The sequence below is a fragment of the Budorcas taxicolor genome, chromosome X (genome assembly GCF_023091745.1).
Source record: "Budorcas taxicolor isolate Tak-1 chromosome X, Takin1.1, whole genome shotgun sequence".
In the NCBI taxonomy this organism is placed as follows: domain Eukaryota; kingdom Metazoa; phylum Chordata; class Mammalia; order Artiodactyla; family Bovidae; genus Budorcas; species Budorcas taxicolor.
The window spans coordinates 23,320,543-23,341,211 of NC_068935.1; positions in this window are offsets into that span (position 1 = coordinate 23,320,543).

Consider the following 20,669-nt stretch of genomic DNA (forward strand, 5'->3'; position numbering starts at 1 on the left):
TTGTTAAATATAGTGTTGTGTTACAGTCAGTGTTGGCCATTGTTTCATTCGTGGGCCTGTTGCTCTCTAAGAATTCAGTACCATTTTACTAGTTTGTTAACCATGAAAGGTTTTCAAACATTACTAAAGTCAGACTATTAAGTCTATGCTGTGTGTAGAGTATACAAGTGTTTCCAGTAACTATATTTCCATGTGTGTCCATTTCACACAATTGTGGATCTATTTCCAAAGATTTCATGATGCTATTTCTTATGCCTGACAGTTACTTACACACCTTAGAGTATCTTGAAATTGGTGAAGGCAGAATCCAAATTTCTAAAAACCCCAGTGTGTGTCCTCAACACACAGCATAGATAAATCCAACAATCTGCCACAAGGGCAGTGGGAGAGATGCTGTATCTGAAGAAACTCATACAGTCCCTAAGTGGTTTGCAACACTGCCAAATGCCAGTCAATTACTTGAGCATGCCCAATTATAACATGAAAGTAAAGTCTACCTGCCTGTTAGCTCTGTCAAACTGCATGTTAAAAACAATTATATGAAATTGAATGAGACCTAATTCTTACTGAAACGAAAATGTCTGAGGAAACATAGCATGCACTGAGCATGAGTTCTGCACATACATGGTGTCCTGCATGTATGCCATGTATGTTGCATAAATCCATCGAGTTGTATTAATGTAAGGCAGAGTAGGTGTTATAAGAATGACTCAAATGCAAATCCTTTGGCAGTCTTTAAAAAGACCATGAGATCAGATCTGAAGTATTGTGAGTATAGAGAAAATTGGAAACATCTGATTTCTTTCCTGAACTATCAGGGCAAGCTCATAGCACATGTTTTACAAAGAAAATATAAACCACTGATTTTCAAAAGCACTAGCAATAAGTTGAATGATAATAGCTTATAGCACATTTGTTAATAATTCTTATGTCATCAAGTAGTAGTACTTAATAGTACCCAACACAGTAATTATTCTAAAATCATGTGCTATTCGTAAGTTCTGTGCAGTTTGGTATGAAATAAGTGTTTTCATTTGGATATAAATCTTACAGTTCAATGTTAAATCTACAACTTTTATAAATGTTTTAAAGTCCATGTGATAAGTGTAAACATGGTGAATTTATTGTCAAACAGATCATTTTGATGTACTATTATATACATATATCTGTTTAAGACACGTGCAATGGACTGCCTTATATTATTTCCTGTAAATCTTCCTTCATCAAGTGGTACTTTTTGTGAGTGGTTGCGAAATGTTGTCTTATTCCTGATTCCTGTATGTTATCCCTTCCAGGTTTTTGTGATATTTCTTATTAATTTATTAAATTTATTAAATGTTGCCTAATATGTCACGTGCCTTTTTCCCCCTTGCATCTTTTGAGGGAAAAATACACCACTTCATTTCTTGGAAAATTAAATTGTAACTGGTTAAATAAGTTCACAAAGACAAATACAACCAGAGAATATTACCCTTTTCTGTATACTCAAAGACTATGACACTAGAGGAAAGACAAGAGGTGTAAATGACAAAAGCAATATTAATAACAACATCACTGATTCCTCATGAACAGAATAACTGGACTCTGAAATATTCCTATCTTCTTAAGCTGAGCAGGGGCTTAGGGTGGCTCACATGCTCTCTTTGCTATAGGATTGTTATCTTATCCCCATCAGACTCTAAGCTCTCCAAGAGTAGAGAGAACCATGTCTATACTGTTGATGTTTTAATTTCCAGTTGATAGTAGTCACTCTGTGTTCAATAGGTATGTATTAAGCATCATATTTGTGGGCATTGTATTATCTGTTCCTGTTGCCAAAAGAAGCCTTGCAACTCCCCACTGTTCAGTCATGTAGTGTGACTTGATCACTTTCACTGACCTCTATCCCAAATGGGCTTGGATACCTGTGTTATCATCAAGGTCACCATACTAAGTGGCTCTGTTCCTCCATACCTGGAGCCATGTGTGACAAAATCCACTGGCCTTTTCTTCCACCATGTATACCCTTCTGATGCTGTGTGAGCTACTGATATGAGTTCAGTTCCCTGAGAAGAAAGCAGGTGTACCTCATTCTTTTGCAACCATGACTAGGTTGATTCCTAGGAATGGGCCAAGGAATAAAGGCTGAAGTGCCACTTTGAAACCAATGGGGTCACTGCTGCCCATGGCTTCAAATATCTTATACCACTGAAGCTAGGGACTACTCTTGCCCAATAGTGAAGCAAAGGAGAGAGGTTGAAATTTCTGATGGCACAGAACTGAAGTCATTATTACCAGTAAAAGGGAAGGAGGGTCAGAAGGAAGACTGGAGTGTCTTATCCCATAGCACTGGAAAGTCTTTGTGGTCTGAGGAGAAAAACATACTTCTTGTCATCAAGCAGTAGTAAGTTTCTGCTTACTGCAGAAACACAGTTCCCACACAGTTAATCAGTTCCCTCTTAGGTCAATGCAATCTCCATGGTTGAGGCCCATTTCTCCTTGCATATTCCCCTAGACACATGTTAACATATCACCCAGAAAGCTGCATGTACTAGAAAGAGGTATTTTTATAGGCAATGCCAACAAGAATAGGTAACTCTTTGGGACCCCATAGGACTGTAGCCTACAAAGCTCCTCTGTCCATGGGATTCCCCAGGCAAGAGTACTGGAGTGGATTGCCATTTCCTTCTCCAGGGGATCTTCCTGACCCAAGGATCGAACCCAGGTCTCCCTCATTGCAGGCAGATGCTTTAACCTCTGAGCCACCAGGGAAGTCAGTAACAGCATAGTGGTTCTCAAATATTATGTGACTCATAGCTCACTTATAAATAGTTCTAAGAGGTAGAGTGAGTTCCCTAGGATGTAAATTCTGAGATGGAAATAATTATACAGGATGTAATTAGAAAAGGATCTTGGGATCCATCTGCATGGGGGAATGGAAGAAAGGAGGAATGGGCAGAGGGAGAAACTGGGCTCTCATGTAGTCACAATAAGGACTTATTCCCCATGCACCTTTGTAGAGAAAAAGATGCAACTTAGCCTCATTTTCTTTGAAAGTTAAATTGAATTCGGTAAAATAAGTTCACAAAGACAAACTCAACCAAAAAGTATCACCCTTCCTCACTAGTTCTGCATGTAGTCAAAGAATATAACACCAAGGGAAAGACAATTGAGAGCTGTGAAAAACAAAAACAATATCACACTTAGCTGACTCCCATGGGAAGCTTCATAGTTGTTCCAAGTTGAAGCAGGGGACCAATCCTCCATATTGCCACTGTCCCCAAGAGAGATATACAACCTTATGCCAAGTCACTTTCTTCATCAGAGGCAATTCCCAAAGACAGCTTATACCTGAATGTTGTCAAGTCTACAATTTCCCATCACCTGGGAAATAAACCCTTCAGCCCTGGAGGTGGAATCTTGTCAAGATAGCATAGCATCTATAACAAATAGGACATTTATTGAATAGAAAAGATTCACCACCTAGTTCAACACCTATATAAATAAGACAAGAGAACCTGGATGGTTGTCACTGAAAGACAAACCAAGGGAAATGGAGGTGAAAGGAAATATGTGTTTTTATATATGATTTCTTTTCTTATTAAAGGTGTTCTCAATCAACAGCTTACTAGAATTCCTAGATTTATGAATCCATCTCGATAGCTCAAACTAAAATGGCAGTAAAAAGCAATCCCAAAGCCTCAATGGCTTAACAAAACAAACATTAATTTTGAATTCACACTCAATGTCCAATGAGGGTTGCCAGGAAATCTCTTCTCATCATGGTTACTCTGGGCAAAAATGGTGATAGAGGCTTTATACTTGCTACCATGTAGCAGAGGGAAGGAAATTTAGTGAAGCTATTTCTTACACTAAAGCTAACCCTACCTTTGACTTTCAAATTAATCCTGACTCTATCCATATTCTCACACCTTACCTATAATATTATTTCTTTTCTTAATTTTATCTTTAAAATTTTCTATGTGTAATCCTGTCCTGCTCTAAATTTATAGTTAATTCTAACCCTAACCCTTGTTTCTAAATTACCTATAACCACAATCCTGCCTTCTGCAAACTCTAATCTTACTCAAATCTCTAACCTCACCCTTATTGTTAATGTCAATGCTTGTTCTGTTTTTAATCCTCTTTAAGGGGCTAATTCTGAACTTACTTCTAAACCAACATCTGGGCTCCCCTAGTGGCTCAGACGGTAAAGAATCTGCCTGGAATTCAGGAGACCCAGGTTTGATCCCTGGGTTGAAGTGGCAACCCCGGAGAATGAAATGGCAACACACTCCAGTATTCTTTTTTTTTTTTTTTTTGTAAATTAATTTATTTATTTTAATTGGAGGCTAATTATTTTACAATATTGTAGTGGTTTTTGCCATACATTCACATGAATCAGCCATGGGTGTACATGTGTCCCCCATCCTCACTCCCCTCCCATCTCCCTCCCCATCTCATCCCTCAGGGTCATCCCAGTGCACTGGGCCTGAGGACCCTGTCTCATGCATCAAACTTGGACTGGCGATCTATTTCACATATGGTAATATACATGTTTCAATGCTATTCTCTCAAATCATCCCACCCTTGACTTCTCCCAGAGTCCAAAAGTCTGTTCTTTACATCTGTGTCTCTTTTGCTGTCTCTCATATAGGGTCATTGTTACCATCTTTCTAAATTCCATAAAGATGTGTTAATATACTATACTGGTGTTTTTCTTTCTGACTTACTTCACTCTGTATAATAGGCTCCAGTTTCATCCACCTCGTTAGAACTGATTCAAATACATTCTTTTTAATAGCTGAGTAAATATTCCATTGTGGATATGTACCACAGCTTTCTTATCCATTCATCTGCTGATGGACATCTAGCTTGATTCCATGTCCTAGCCATTGTAAACAGTACTGCAATGAACATTGCGGTACACGTGTCTCATTCAATTCTAGTTTCCTCAGTGTGTATGCCCAGCAGTGGGATTGCTGGGTCATATGGCAGTTCTATTTCCATTTTTTAAGGAATCTCCACACTGTTCTCCATAGTGGCTGTACTAGTTTGCATTCCCACTAACAGTGTAAGAGGGTTCCCTTTTCTCCACACCCTCTCCAGCATATATTTTTTGTACACTTGGATGGCAGCCATTCTGACTGGCGTGAAATGGTACCTCATTGTGGTTTTGATTTGCATTTCTCTGATAATGAGTGATGTTGAGCATCTTTTCATGTGTTTGTTAGCCATCTGTATATCTTCTTTGGAGAAATGTCTGTTCAGTTCTTTGGCCCATTTTTTGATTGGGTCATTTATTTTTCTGGAATTGAGCTTCAGGAGCTGCTTGTATATTTTTGAGATTAGTTCTTTGTCAGTTGCTTTGTTTGCTATTATTTTCCCCCATTCTGAAGGCTCTTTTCACCTTGCTTATAGTTTCCTTCGTTGTGAAGAAGCTTTTAAGTTTAATTAGGTCCCATTTGTTTACTTTTGTTTTTATTTCCATTACTATGGGAGGTGGATCATAGAGGATCCTGCTGTGATTTATGTCAGAGAGTGTTTTGCCTGTTTTCCTCTAGGAGTTTTAAAGTTTCTGGTCTTATGTTTAGGTCTTTAATCCATTTTCAGTTTATTTTTGTGTATGGTATTAGAAAGTGTTCTAGTTTCATTCTTTTACAAGTGGTTGACCAGTTTTCCCAGGACCACTTGTTAAAGAGATTGTCTTTTCTCCATTGTATATTCTTGCTTCCTTTGTCAAAGATAAGGTTCCCATAGGTGCATGGATTTATCTCTGGGCTTTCTATTTTGTTTCATTGATGTATGTTTCTGTCTTTGTGCCAGTACCATACTATCTTGATGACTGTGGCTTTGTAGTAGAGCCTGAAGTCAGGCAGGTTGATTCCTCCAGTTCCATTCTTCTTTCTCAAGATTGCTTTGGCTATTCGAGGTTTTTTGTATTTTCATACAAATTGTAAAATTATTTGTTCTAGTTCTCTGAAAGAGATAGAAATTGCATTCTTTTTAATGGCTGAGTAATACTCCATTGTGTATATGTACCACAGCTTTCTTATCCATTCATCTGCTGATGGACATCTATGTTGCTTCCATGTCCTGGCTATTATAAACAGTGCTGCGATGAACATTGGGGTAAATGTGTCTCTTTCAGTTCTGGTTTCCTCCGTGTGTATGCCCGAATCAACCATAGTTATACATATGTCCCCTCCCCCTTGAACCTCCTTCCCATATCCCATCCCTCTAAGTTGTTAAAATTTAAACACAGCATTACTATATGAGGGACCAATTCTACTACTAAGTGTATAGTCAAGAGAATCAAAAACAGGCTTTAAAACAAAAGCTTGCTCATAAATGTTCATAGCATTGTTATTCATAATAAACTAATAAACATATTATTAACATAATAAACATTATTCAAAATAAAGAGTGGAAAAAAACAAATTTCCATCAACTAATGAATGGATAAACAAAATGTGATATATTCACACAATGGAATACTATTCATCCATAAAAAGTAATGAAGTACAGATTCACGCCACAACATTGATGAACCTTGGAAGTGTTATGTAAAGTAAAAGAGGCCAGAGACAAAAGGCCACAAATTGGATGATTCCATTTTTATGAAATGCCTATGATAAGCAAACCTATAGAGATACAGAATATAGATCAGTGGTTGCTTGGAGCTGAAGAAGAGGTTGAAGAGAGAATGCAGAATATTACTAACAATTAGAAGGTTATTTTTAAAGTGATGGAATGTGTTAAAATTAGATTATATGATACTTACATACTGTGTAAATATAAAAAATTGAATTACACACTTTAATGGGTGTACATAAATCTTCTATAAATTATATTAGTATATTTTAAATGTTCAGACATATTTAAAACTTGGTTAAAAATAATTAAAGAGGTGGATATCTATAAAAACAGCAGCCTTAAAAGTGGAAGATTAGTTAAAATCTTTCAGAGACTAGAAAAGAAGAAAAATTATTGCTTTATTTTAGATTTTAAAATAACAATATGAGTAAGAGATGAGTAAGAGAATTTATAGGCAAATCTCACTCATGATCATAGATGCAAAGATATATATAGTTTAAAAAGCAAACTGAAATTAGTGGTGCATAAAAATAATACATTATTAAAATTAGGTTGGTCTCAGGAGAATAAGGCTGGTTTAACATGATCAAACCCATAGGTGTAATTCAACTTCTAGTAGATTAAGAAAAATATACATAATGATATCAATAAGCACAAATTTTTTAACAAAATTCAATATACATTCAATGTTTTAAAATCTTAATCAATGAGGAATAATATGGAATTTTATTAACCTGATAAAGGGTAAAATCAAAAAATAGAGTAAATATCATTCTTGATAGTTAACAATTTGAAATTCTTCCTTTCTTTAAAATTAAGAAGAAAACAATGATATCCACTATTACTGCTTCCATTCAACAATGTACTGCAGAACAAAATAGGGAGACCAAAAATAATCATTCAGATATGGAAACAATATATGTCAGAGCTCATTGTAAATTAGTGGGGAAAGGAGTGATGGTTCAGTAAGATATACTGGGATAAACTTGTTACCCATTTAGAAAAAAATGAAGCTGAAGTCCTATATTACATCATACAGAATATTTAATTCAAGATGGATTCAAGCTTAAATGTGAAAGAGAAAACTTTAAAATTTTTTGAAGGAAATATAAAAAGAATATTTATATTACCTTAGAAAAAGAAATGATTTCTGAAACAAGAAAACAAAGAACTAACCAGGAATACATTCTATAGCACCTATTCCTTATTTCTACAATTCTATTATATTTAATTTTACAGGGGATTGTAATTACTTACTTAATTGTCTACTCCACTGAACTAACAACTACTTAAGGATAGGGACTGTATTCTATTAATTTTATCTTTCCCCTCAACCCTGGTAGGTGTTAGTTGTATCTCTATGATAGAAGAGAAGAGAGAGTTTCAGGGGAAAAGGGTAGCTTTTACTTTTTCCTTGATTTGGTATTTCAGTGCTTTTCCCTCCCTAGCAATTACCCAAGTTTTTCTCTCTTTGTTAGGTATATGAAGTGTCATACATGTATATTACCATCCACATCCAAGCCATGTTTTTCATTACTTACTCTCAGTCATCTACCTTATTTGTAAAATTTCAGTCCAATATCTTATTTCTTCATGGATTCAATTTCTTGGCTTTTGAAGGGCACAGTAAAGTGAAGAATAAAGTTCTATTAATGACTAAAGGGGGAAAAAAAAAAAACCCAAGTATTATTTGTTCAGGGCTTCCCTTTTAGCTCAATCAGTTCTAAATTGGATCTCTGGAGGTTAATCTCCAGAAAAGAGATTCTAAAGGTGCAATTAAAATTCAGTATGTGCAGACTACATCACTGCAGATCCATCTTAGATCTGTAAGAGGCCTTCCCAAGGGCTAATTCCCCTTCAAACATGAGAATGTCTTCTTTCACATTCTTGACATTTCAAGAGCTACCTCAGCTATAATCCTTCAAACAGAGCACTGATGGAGACAAGAAGCCCGCTGTTTGAAAGGAAAGTCTTTCCCATTTTATTTTGTCCTAACTAATCATTCTAAATCCAGAAAAAGGAACACACAGCCCTGAGGTAATAGGAGCATTGTAAAAATTTCCATATTTCTGTAGGTGTTTTCCCAAGATATTTTCTCCAGAAAGTTTTTCAACATGACCCCCTAGATTCCATAACTAATGGCAAACACAGAATGCCCCAAAGCCTCTTTTACATAGAAAAACAACTAGTTGAAGCTAGTCACCATCCTCTAAATTGTACATTCCAGCAATATAGAGTCATTTGAAAAGGCACAAGAAATTGAATCACAATCATACACCACCAGCTCCATAGGGTGTGTCAATAGATTATCAATGAATCAGAGATGAATGCTTAAGGCTGCTTTGGAAAAGAGTATAAATAAGACACACAAGGCAAGGGTCAATTTCATTCAAAGAGTCAAAATATATAAGAATAGAAAAGGCCTCTGAGGGATCATTTAGTCCAGCTGTATTATACAGAAATGCGAGTTCTACAACAGATTTTAAATCAAATGGATTTCTTGCATAATACATATAAAATAAAACAGTTCATACTAAAGTCTTCTCCAGAGAACCCTAGAGGACATTAGCATGTTTCAGGATTTTATAATCCATAGAGACCTATTCAACTTTGCTCAGATTATCCCAAATATATCTAGCTGCAACCAACCTTTTTTTTGTAACAACTAGCAAAATACTACTGCAATGCACACCAAGAAATGCTAACCTAGTTGAATCTTCTCATTTTAAAAATGAGGGAAGGAAGACCAAGATAAGTTTTTGAAATGCCTAAATCAACAAAACTACTTATTTGCAGAGCCAGGAATGCAACTAAGGCATCGTGGCAGCTTGTAAGTGTGGAGCGTTCTTCTCTTCCGCCTTTAGTCTCTCTAAATCCCTAGGGAAGGATGACATTTAACCACAGATTGGTTTCTTGGCACTCTCCTTCATTTCTTCTTTTAGGAAAATTGTATTACCTGTACCAGTGATTTGCAACCAGATGGGTGAAGTGAAACCAGGAAGAAGTGTTAACAGAATCTGCAGGGCAAGAGAAGCATTTCTAAAAGCATATTAAATGTTAAAGTATACTTTTTTTATTTGGGGAAAAAATGATATTTTCTTTCCTTATATAAGGTTTTTTGTAGGAAATGACATTTAGTCTCATAAAGAACAAGTGGTAATCAGCCAGTCTAGCCAAACCAGGAGTAGTTGAAGGGTGTGGCAGGCAGAGAGGATAGTAAATTTTAAGGACTAGAGGCATGATTCAGTTCAGTCACTTCAGTAGCTCAGTCATGTCCGGGTAAATAGTCAAAAAAAAAACAAAAAACACCACTAATTGAAGAAACACATGCACCCCAATGTTCATAGATGCATTATTTACAATAGGCAACATATAGAAACAACCCAAGTGTCCATCAACAGATGAATGGATAAAGAAGATGTGGCATATACATATACAACAGAATATTACTCAGCCATAAAAGAATGAAATTTTGCCATTTGCAACAATATGGGTGTACTTGGAGGGTGGTATTCTAAGTGAAATTAATCAGACAGAGAAGGACAAATACTATATGATATTACTTATATGTGGAATCTAAAGAATACAACAAAATAGTTGTATAATTAAAAAGAAACAGACTCAGATACAAAGAACAAACTAATGGTTACCAGTGGGGTGAGGTAAGAGAGGAGAGGCAAGATAGGGTAGGGAATTAAAAGGTACAAATTACTATGTATAAGATAAGCTACAAAGATTCATTGTATAACACAAGGAATATAGCTAATATTTTATAATAACTATAAATGGAGCATAACCATTAAATTTGTGAATTACTATATTGAACAACGTTCAGAAAATGAAGATCATGGCATCTGGTCCCATCACTTCATGGCAAATAGATGGGGAAACAGTGGAAACAGTGTCAGACTTTATTTTTGGGGGGCTCCAAAATCACTGCAGATGGTGACTGCAGCCATGAAATTAAAAGAGGCTTACTCCTAGGAAGGAAAGTTATGACCAACCTAGACAGCATATTCAAAAGCAAAGACATTACTTTGCTGACTAAGTTCCGTCTAGTCACGGCTATGGTTTTTCCAGTAGTCATGTATGGATGTGAGAGTTGGACTGTGAAGAAAGCTGAGCACCGAAGAATTGATGCTTTTGAACTGTGGTGTTGGAGAAGACTCTTGAGAGTCCCTTGGACTGCAAGGAGATCCAACCAGTCCATTCTAAAGGAGATCAGCCCTGGGTGTTCTTTGGAAGGAATGATGCTAAAGCTGAAGCTCCAGTACTTTGGCCACCTCATGAGAAGAGTTGACTCATTGGAAAAGACTCTGATGCTGGGAGGGATTGGGGGCAGGAGGAGAAGGGGACAACAGGGGACGAGATGGCTGGATGGCATCACCGACTCAATGGACGTGAGTCTGAGTGAACTCCGGGAGTTGGTGATGGACAGGGAGGCCTGGTGTGCTGCAATTCATGGGGTCGCAAAGAGTCGGACACGACTGAGAGACTGAACTGAACTGAACACTTATAATACACAATATTGTATATCAACTATACTTAAATTAAAGACTCAGTACAGAATCCAGGGTTTCCCAGGTGGCACAGTGGTAAAGAATCCGCAGGAGATGCAAGAGACATGGGTTTGATCCCTGGATCGGAAAGATCCCTTGAATAGGAAATGGCAACCCACGCCAGTATTCTTGCCTGGAGAACTCCATAGACAGAGCAGACTGGTGGGCGGTGGCAAAGAGTTGGACACAAGTAAGTGCTCACACACACACACACAGAATCCAGGAGGAAAATCCTGGGAATGGGGATTGTATGTGAAGCATCTTTTTCTTCTCTTCCTCCTCCTTTGATGGCTCCAGTCTCTGATTCCAAGAATATAGCAAGAAGGATCTTTGAGTTCCCCCATATCAGTCAGCTTCAGATTCCAAGCCATGAAAGCCTGTCCTGGACCAGTCTTATGGATTATAAGGTCACATTTCCTCTGTTCTGCCCAGAAGCAAGGGGATGGGCTTCATGAGCTTCCCTGGTGGCTCAGATGGTAAAGCGTCTGCCTGCAATGCGGGAGACCTGGGTTCAATCCTTGGGTTGGGAAGATCTCCTGGAGAAGGAAACGGCAACCCACTCCAGTACTCTTGCCTGGAGAATCCCACGGACGGAGGCTACAGTCCATTGGGTCGCAAAAAGTCAGACACGACTGAGTGACTTCACTTTCACTTTCACTTTACCTTGCCAAAAGATAATTACAGTCATAGAGATTGAATAGATCCAAATACAATGTTTCTTTCCTAAGTATTCTCCATGGAGTCCATAAAACACTTATTGAAAAAAAGTCCAGAGTCAAATAAGTGCTGGAAATGCTACATCGGTTCTGTGACCCAAAAATAGGATGACCTGTAATTAATCATACAAACTAGGCCACCTCTGAGAGCCAAAGGGGATTTGCTAATAATCACACAGAGTCAAAAGCGCACACTGGAAATGTCCTGGGCAAGTCAGTATCTGTGGTTAGTTTGCTATTTAACCTAGAACTTTTCAAATTTATTTCTCCAAAGAATTTTTTTTTTCTCCTTGTAACACCTGCTAACCTCATGAGAGACCATTATTCCACCGAATATGTTTCAGGGAACACCAAATATAAAGGTTTTAGGAGGATTTTAATGAAATGCAATAGATCAATACTTCCAATCACTTCCTGTAAATGCACACCTAGGAAGAAATTGCTAATATTTTTGTGACACAAAAAGTAAGCAGCTGATGTTCCTTGTAGCCAGAAAGAACTGCCCAGGGAGTCAGGCATTTTAGAGGATTACTATTTCAACACTTCTATAATCCTCTGCTATGTATCCTCTGATACCTACAGTTCACGGAAGCTGTGAATAGACCAAAGCACACCCACAAATGACCTTTGTGTATTTCTTTTTGTTGAACACATGTACACCCATGGCTGATTCATGTCAATGTATGGCAAAAACCACAGCTGCTGCTGCTGCTAAGTCACTTCAGTCGTGTCCAACTCTGTATGACCCCATAGACGGCAGCCCACCTGGCTCCCCCATCCCTGGGGTTCTCCAGGCAAGAAACCTGGAGTGGGTTGCCATTTCCTTCTCCAACGCATGAAAGTGAAAAGTGAAAGGGAAGTCGTTCAGTCGTGTCCGACTCAGCGACCCCATGGACTGCAGCCTACCAGGCTTCTCCATCCATGGGATTTTCCAGGGAAGTATACTGGAGTGGGGTGCCATTGCCTTCTCCACAAAAACCACTACAATACTGTAAAGTAATTAGCCTCCAATTAAATAAATTAATTTTTAAAAAGACCAATTGCAGGACATTAAATTAAATGAAGACTTGAAGGACCTAAAAATTTTTTTGTCCTTTTAGTCTTCTTTTGGCCTCTTTTGTTGCATAGAATTTGGGTCAATGTCAAAAATCTTGAAAATTACTGGAAATGCAAAAAACCTGCTGACTGAGTCAATGAAGACACTGAATAAAAAATACTTCCATAGGAAAACAGAAACTGTATTAGGCATTTCAACAGAGTCTAATATAAGGAATTAGTTAAATAAGCAGTAAAAGCAAAAAGGGAACACTGAGGCAACAAAGAGGCCCAGGTCAGGTCTCAGAACTCTGAAGAGGGTGCACTGCTCAAATGATTCTGGCACAACAGAGGACAAAAAGTGAGGCTAGTTCTGGAGTGCCAAACGAAGGTGGAGACTTGGTCTTGTCATAGCTTCCTGAGCAGTAAACAAAGTGCAGATAATTCAGTCATTCAATTGTGGACTGTACACTTTTTCTGCCATTCCTTCCGTGACTTACTCCTTTTCATTTTTCAGATTTTTTCATCAGGGAGAGCTTTCTTGAGCACTTTATTCAAAATACTACTAAACACAACCACATATACAATTTCATAGCATACTCTTTCCTTCAAAATACTCCTCACAATTTATATATTATTTGTTCAATTATTTATGCTTCTCTGTCTCACTAGACTTCAAGTTCCATGGAGTAAGGTTCTGTTTATTTTATTTTTTTAATTTTTATTTTTACTTTATTTTACTTTACAATACTGTATTGGTTTTGCCATACATTGACATGAATCCGCCACAGGTGTACATGAGTTCCTAATCCCGAACCCCCCTCCCACCTCCCACCCCATATCATCTCTCTGGATCATTCCCGTGCACCAGCCCCAAGCATCCTGTATCCTGTATCGAACATAGACTGGCAATTCATTTCTTACATGATAGTACACATGTTTCAGTGCCATTCTCCCAGCTCATCCCACCCTCTCCCTCTCCCTCTCCCTCAGAGTCCAAAAGTCCATTCTATACATCTGTGTCTCTTCTGCTGTCTCACATACAGGGTTATCATTATCATCTTTCTAAATTCCATACATATGTGTTAGTATACTGTATTGGTGTTTTTCTTTCTGGCTTACTTCACTCTGTATAATCGGCTCCAGTTTCATCCATCTCATTAGAACTGATTCAAATGTATTCTTTTTAATGGCTGAGTAATACTCCATTGTGTATATGTACCACAGCTTTCTTATCCATTCGTCTGCTGATGGACATCTAGGTTGCTTCCCTGTCCTGGCTATTATAAACAGTGCTGCGATGAATATTGGGGTACACGTGTCTCTTTCAATTCTGGTTTCCTCGGTGTGTATGCCCAGCAGTGGGATTGCTGGGTCATAAGGCAATTCTATTTGCGATTTTTTAAGGAATCTCCACACTGTTCTCCATAGTGGCTGTACTAGTTTGCATTCCCACCAACAGTGTAGGAGGGTTCCCTTTTCTCCACACCCTCTCCAGCATTTATTGCTTGTAGACTTTTGGATGGCAGCCATTCTGACTGGTGTGAAATGGTACCTCGTTGTGGTCTTGATTTGCATTTTTCTGATAATGAGTGATGTTGAGCATCTTTTCATGTGTTTGTTAGCCATCCATATGTCTTCTTTGGAGAAATGTCTATTTAGTTCTTTGGCCCATTTTTTAATTGGGTCATTTATTTTTCTGGAATTGAGCTGCATAAGTTGCTTGTATATTTTTGAGATTAGTTGTTTGTCGGTTGCTTCCTTTGCTATTATTTTCTCCCATTCAGAAGTCTGTCTTTTCACCTTGCTTATAGTTTCCTTTGTTGTGCAGAAGCTTTTAATTTTAATTAGGTCCCATTTGTTTATTTTTGCTTTTATTTTCAGTATTCTGGGAGGTGGATCATAGAGGATCCTGCTGTGATTTATGTCGGAGAGTGTTTTGCCTATGTTCTCCTCTAGGAGTTTTATAGTTTCTGGTCTTACGTTTAGATCTTTAATTCATTTTGAGTTTATTTTTGTGTGCGGTATTAGAAAGTGATCTAGTTTCATTCTTTAACAAGTGGTTGACCAGTTTTCCCAGCACCACTTGTTAAAGAGATTGTCTTTTCTCCATTGTATATTCTTGCCTCCTTTGTCAAAGATAAGGTGTCCATGGATGCGTGGATTTATCTCTGGGCTTTCTATTTTGTTCCATTGATCTATATTTCTGTCTTTGTGCCAGTACCATACTGTCTTGATGACCGTGGCTTTGTAGTAGAGCCTGAAGTCAGGCAAGTTGATTCCTCCAGTTCCATTCTTCTTTCTCAAGACTGCTTTGTCTATTCAAGGTTTTTTGTATTTCCATACAATAAACAGATCCTGTTTATTTTTAGTCACTTTGTATCCCCAGAAATTAACACATTGAAGGCATTCATTAAATGTCATTGAAAAAGTGAATGAACAAATTTCACAAGTTTAGCTTGGTGCTAGGAATGCACAAATTTACAAATATACAAATATACTAATTTACAAATATACTGTTCTCCTTTACACAGAGTGTCTTCTTTGTGCTCTCAAGAACCTACCATATTTGGGGATACAAAATCCCAACCAAGTTTTAATTTTTTGTGTGTCTTTTAATCTTATTATGATTAATCCTAACATATCTTATGGGGCTTCCCAGGTGGCCTTATGGTAAAGTATCCACCTACCAATGCAGGAGACGTGGGTTTGATCCCAAAGTGGGGAAGATCCCCTGGAGGAAGAAATTCTCCAATATTCTTGCCTGGAGAGTTCTATGGATGGAGGAGCCTGGCAGGCTATAGTCGATGGGGTTGCAATGAGTCAGACATGACTGAACACACATACACATACGTTATAGATTTGTTGTAAGAAACAATTAGAGGCATGTTTATGAACATACTGTGAAATGCATAAAAAACCACAACAGTGCCCAGCAGCACCACCATCACTGCTATTACAGGGTTATGGGGCTTTTTGGCAGGGAGGGGACAATACACATAGCAGTCTGACATAGTCAACTTTATGGGAGCTCTAAAACTTTATGCCAAATATACACAAATGCCAATCAGCCATTACATATTACAAGGATCCCTGGTATGCAGGGAACAGCTATTTAGTGAACAAACAGACCTGGAGTCTTTATTATTTGAAGCAAATTTTATAATTGAACACTAAATCATGGAGAGAAGCCACATTGTTTCAAGGCCACAGCCCAGAAAAAAAATAAAATTTAGTATTTTATTTTAATAGGCTTTCAAAGAGACAGCCAGGCACGTTCTTATAGCAAGCCTATGATATTGTTATCCCTAGGATTGAGATTTGATTTGCAATTCACATGATTTTCAATTTCTTATTGTTATGTCCCCCCACCTTCACCTCTAACTCTCAGAAACTGTTTCCTGATGCTGCTTTCTGGCTGCCTATGATCCCAAATTGTGTCCAATGATGTCTCAAACTTTCTCTATCCTTCTGAGATAAAAATAGTTTGAAGTCGTATAAAGAATAATGGAATAGGAACCCAGAAATCTGAGTCTAGTCCCAATATTTTCACTGAGCAGGTAAATTTTGACTGATTTCAATATTAGAGGCTCAGTTTTCCCATCTGTAATATACAAGAATAAGATTGGAATTGAATCACTAAAAAGACTTTAAAATCTAATATTTGTGCATGTATATGTAGCTTACTTGGTAAAGAGTCTGCCTGCAATGCAGAAGACTTGGGTTCAATCCCTGGGTCAGGAAGATCCCCTGAAGACGGAAATGGCAACCCACTCTAATATTCTTGCCTGGAGAATCCCGTGGACAGAGGAGCCTGACAGTCTATGGGGTCGCAAAGAGTTGGACACGACTGAGTGACTTTCACTCACTCACTCGATGATTCTAGAAGAAGTTTGCTTTGTTTTATTCCAATATGACCCTTTTCTCTGCCATGTGCTAATATCTGATACTAGGTTGTTCATCAGATAAATCAATACTCATCAATATGCAGCAAACTATTGTGTTACTCTTGCCAGTGAACAGAATGGGTTAACACAGTGAAAACATATGTCTCTTCAAAGAGGACTTTTCCTTGAAGAAAAGAAAAGATTTTGATGTATTTGTGGGAAAGAGACTTTTGGTAAGATGGCCTTACTTCTCATGAAGTAAATGCACTTATGAATTGGAAGGGACAGTAATGGTCTAAATCTAATATGTATGACATCACCTCAAAATATCTTGAGCATATAAAAACCAGTAGTCCCTATTGCTCTTAGATAGTAGAAATCACTTAATTGTCCAGCTTGTATTTCATTATTGGTTATCATTATAATAGAAAACAATGACCATCGCCCCATTTCTTGACTCTCTGGCCCTAGGTTTCCATGAGAACAAGAAATTCCTATGGCCTGCTGTGCAGCCTGTCTGGGAAGATTTAGGGATTGGAACTACTGATTTCTACTTTTGTGTAATTGAATGAAGCTGTTAGTGAATATATCCTTTAAGCTGCTGCCAGTCACCTGATCTTTTTTCATTGTTAAGAAAAAGGTGAAAGTATTAGCTGTTCAGTTGTATCCAACTCTTTGTGACCCAATGGACTGTAGCCTGCCAGGCTTCTCTGTCCATGCAATTTTCCAGGGAAGAATACCAGAGTGGCTTACCGTTCTTTTCTCCAGGGGATCTTCCCAACTGAGGGATCAAAACCAGGTCTCCTGCATTGCAGGCAGATTCTTTTACCACCTGAGACACCAGGGAAGCTCTAATTTGGTAAGAAGTGAAGATTTTTTTTTCAAAGTCACTCAGCAAACAAAATGTACAGTCAAGGAATCCTAATTCACCTGTCTAATCACTCCCTCTACAAGCATTAAGATCCACACACTACCTTTTAAATATTCAGAAATACCCAATTTGGTACCTTACTGTAGCCTACACTGAACATCCACCAGTTGAATTTCCCTTTTTCTCAGTACAGAACACTCAGCTCAGGAAAGAAGAAAATTAATAAATGGTTATTAGTTAATACTAAGATATCAAAGACTGATAAAGGCAAGATGTCAAGGAAATTTTCATAAAGGTATTTATATTTTCAAAGATTAATGCAAACTGTACACTCAAAATATATGGATTTCACGTACATAAGTAGAAAGAGAGAATGAGAGAATTCAGAGAAGAGGAGTTCATGGGCACAGGGAATTAGATGACCTGACTAAAGCTTCAAATAAAAACAAGTAAAATTACTGAAATAAAATTAAATGTTAGTAAGTATTACCAAATAAGTGTCACAAGCTTACCAAAAATGACAGAATATTCAGGCCAAGAAATGAGTGAGGGTAGAAACCCAAAGCACTAGTGCTGGCTTTATTCTCAAGGGAATTTAATGAGATCATGTCTATTTGCAAAATCATGGGAATCTCAAATGAAGCAAAATTCAAGTGCTAAAAATCCAATAGACCCCCATATAAAACTGGGAGAACAAAGTTTACCCCATTGAAGGTAAACGAGAATTAAACTCACCCCAATACATGAACCATGAACTTCCAGATGTTCAAGCTGGTTTTAGAAAAGGCAGAGGAACCAGAGATCAAATTGCCAACATCTGCTGGATCATGGAAAAAGAAAGAGAGTCCCAGAAAAACATCTATTTCTGCTTTATTGACTGTGCCAAAGCCTTTGACTGTGTTGATCACAATAAACTGTGGAAAATTCTTCAAGAGATGGGAATACCAGACCACCTGACCTGCCTCTTGAGAAACCTATATGCAGGTCAGGAAGCAACAGTTAGAAGTGGACACGGAACAACAGACTGGTTCCAAACAGGAAAAGGAGTACGTCAAGGCTGTATATTGTCACCCTGCTTATTGAACTTATATGCAGAGTACATCATGAGAAACGCTAGGCTTTAAGAAGCACAAGCTGGAATCAAGATTGCTGAGAGAAATGTCAATAACCTCAGATATGCAGATGACACCACCCTCATGGAAGAAAGTGAAAAGGAGCTAAAAAGCCTCTTGATGAAAGTGAAAGAGGAGAGTGAAAATGTTGGCTTAAAGCTCAACATTCAGAAAACGAAGATCATGGCATCTGGTCCCATCACTTCATGGCAAATAGATGGGGAAACAGTGGAAACAGTGTCAGACTTTATTTTGGGGGGCTCCAAAATCACTGCAGATGAGATTGCTGGATAGTATCACTGACTCGATGGACATGAGTTTGGGTGAACTTCAGGAGTTGGTGATGGACAGGGAGGCCTGGCATGCTGCAATTCATGGGGTCGCAAAGAGTTGGACACGACTGAGCGACTGAACTGAACTGAACAACCTCTCAATACCCAGAAAGATGAGAAGGAGGACAACAAATTAGATTACGTATCTTGAATTTTGACAATGAGTATAAAGAGAAAACTCCCTAAAAATTCACAACCATGGCCAGCCCTCATATGGGCCAATAGCTTCAGTTCACACTAACTGATCTGTCTCTCAAAACTCCAAACCAAGAATTTAGTTTGTAGTGGTTTCAGCCTGACAAAAGAAAATTAAATTTTTTTTTGAGAAATCCCCTTCATCCCAGTTCTCAAAAATTTTCCACAGAAAAAATTTCTGAGGAAAACAAGCTGATCATGCATGCAAAAGAATATTAAATAATTTTGGCAATAAAGCACCATGATCAATAGGTAGCAAAAACAATAGAAATAGTAGAACATCATACATTGGAAGTATAAGATACAAAATATGAAATGACTGTTTAAAATATTTTAATAAATCAAAACAATTCTTCAGTTCAGATAAGTTCAGTCACTCAATAATGTCTGAGTGTTTGCAATGTCATGGACTGCAGCACACCAGTCTTCCCTGTCCATCACCAACTCCCAGAGCTTGCTCAAAGTCATTTCCATCAAGTCGGTGATGCCATCCAACCATTTCATCCTCTGTTGTCCCCTTATCCTCCTGCCTTCAATCTTTCCCAGCATTAGGGTCGTTTCTAAGGAATCAGTTCTTTGTATCAAGTGACCAAAATATTGGAGTTTCAGCTTCAGCATCAGTCCTTCCAATGAATATTCAGGACTGATTTCCTTGAAGAATGACTGGTTTGATCCCCTTGCAGTCCAAAAAGATTCTTAAACATATTAATAACAAGTAAGCAAATAAGGAAAATCATAAAACTTTTTGAAAAGTAAAGACCTGAGTAAAGTTGTAGGATACATTATATATGCACAATTAATCTAAGGAAATGTTTCCCTGAGCACTGAGCATTTGACCATGGTGATGGAAAAAATGGTCAGAGCATATTTGTGCTACAGATCACATGCAGAGACAATAGAATAAGTAGGTTTCCAAAGTCAGTGGAATACCCTGAAAGACAAAACCAGGTACACCTTGCTTATAATCAGACTGGAGTATGTAGGCTGTGCAGTAAGTGGAGCCTTCCTTAAATTATACAAACACTGGAAACTAGCAAAAAAGATAAGACTAAATAAGAAAACATGAAAACACATGACATTAAAAAAAAAAAGAAAAGAAAACACATGACATTTACAATTGCAATGCAGGGTGAAGTAAATTCTGCTAGTGATAAGAAATAGCATTTAAAATGCTGATCTCAGTGATAAAAGTAGACAAAGCTTTGATTGGATCACAATATGCAAATAGTTTGGTTAAGAAAGGAGAAACCACACTTAGAGTTAGGGGATTAAAACTATAGGAGAGAACCAGAGGAGCAAAGATCAAGAAAGGCAGCCCTAGCTCCCAGTTTACCACTATTTTTCAGGAAATCAGAAGTTGCTAATATAATTTACATGAGAAACTGT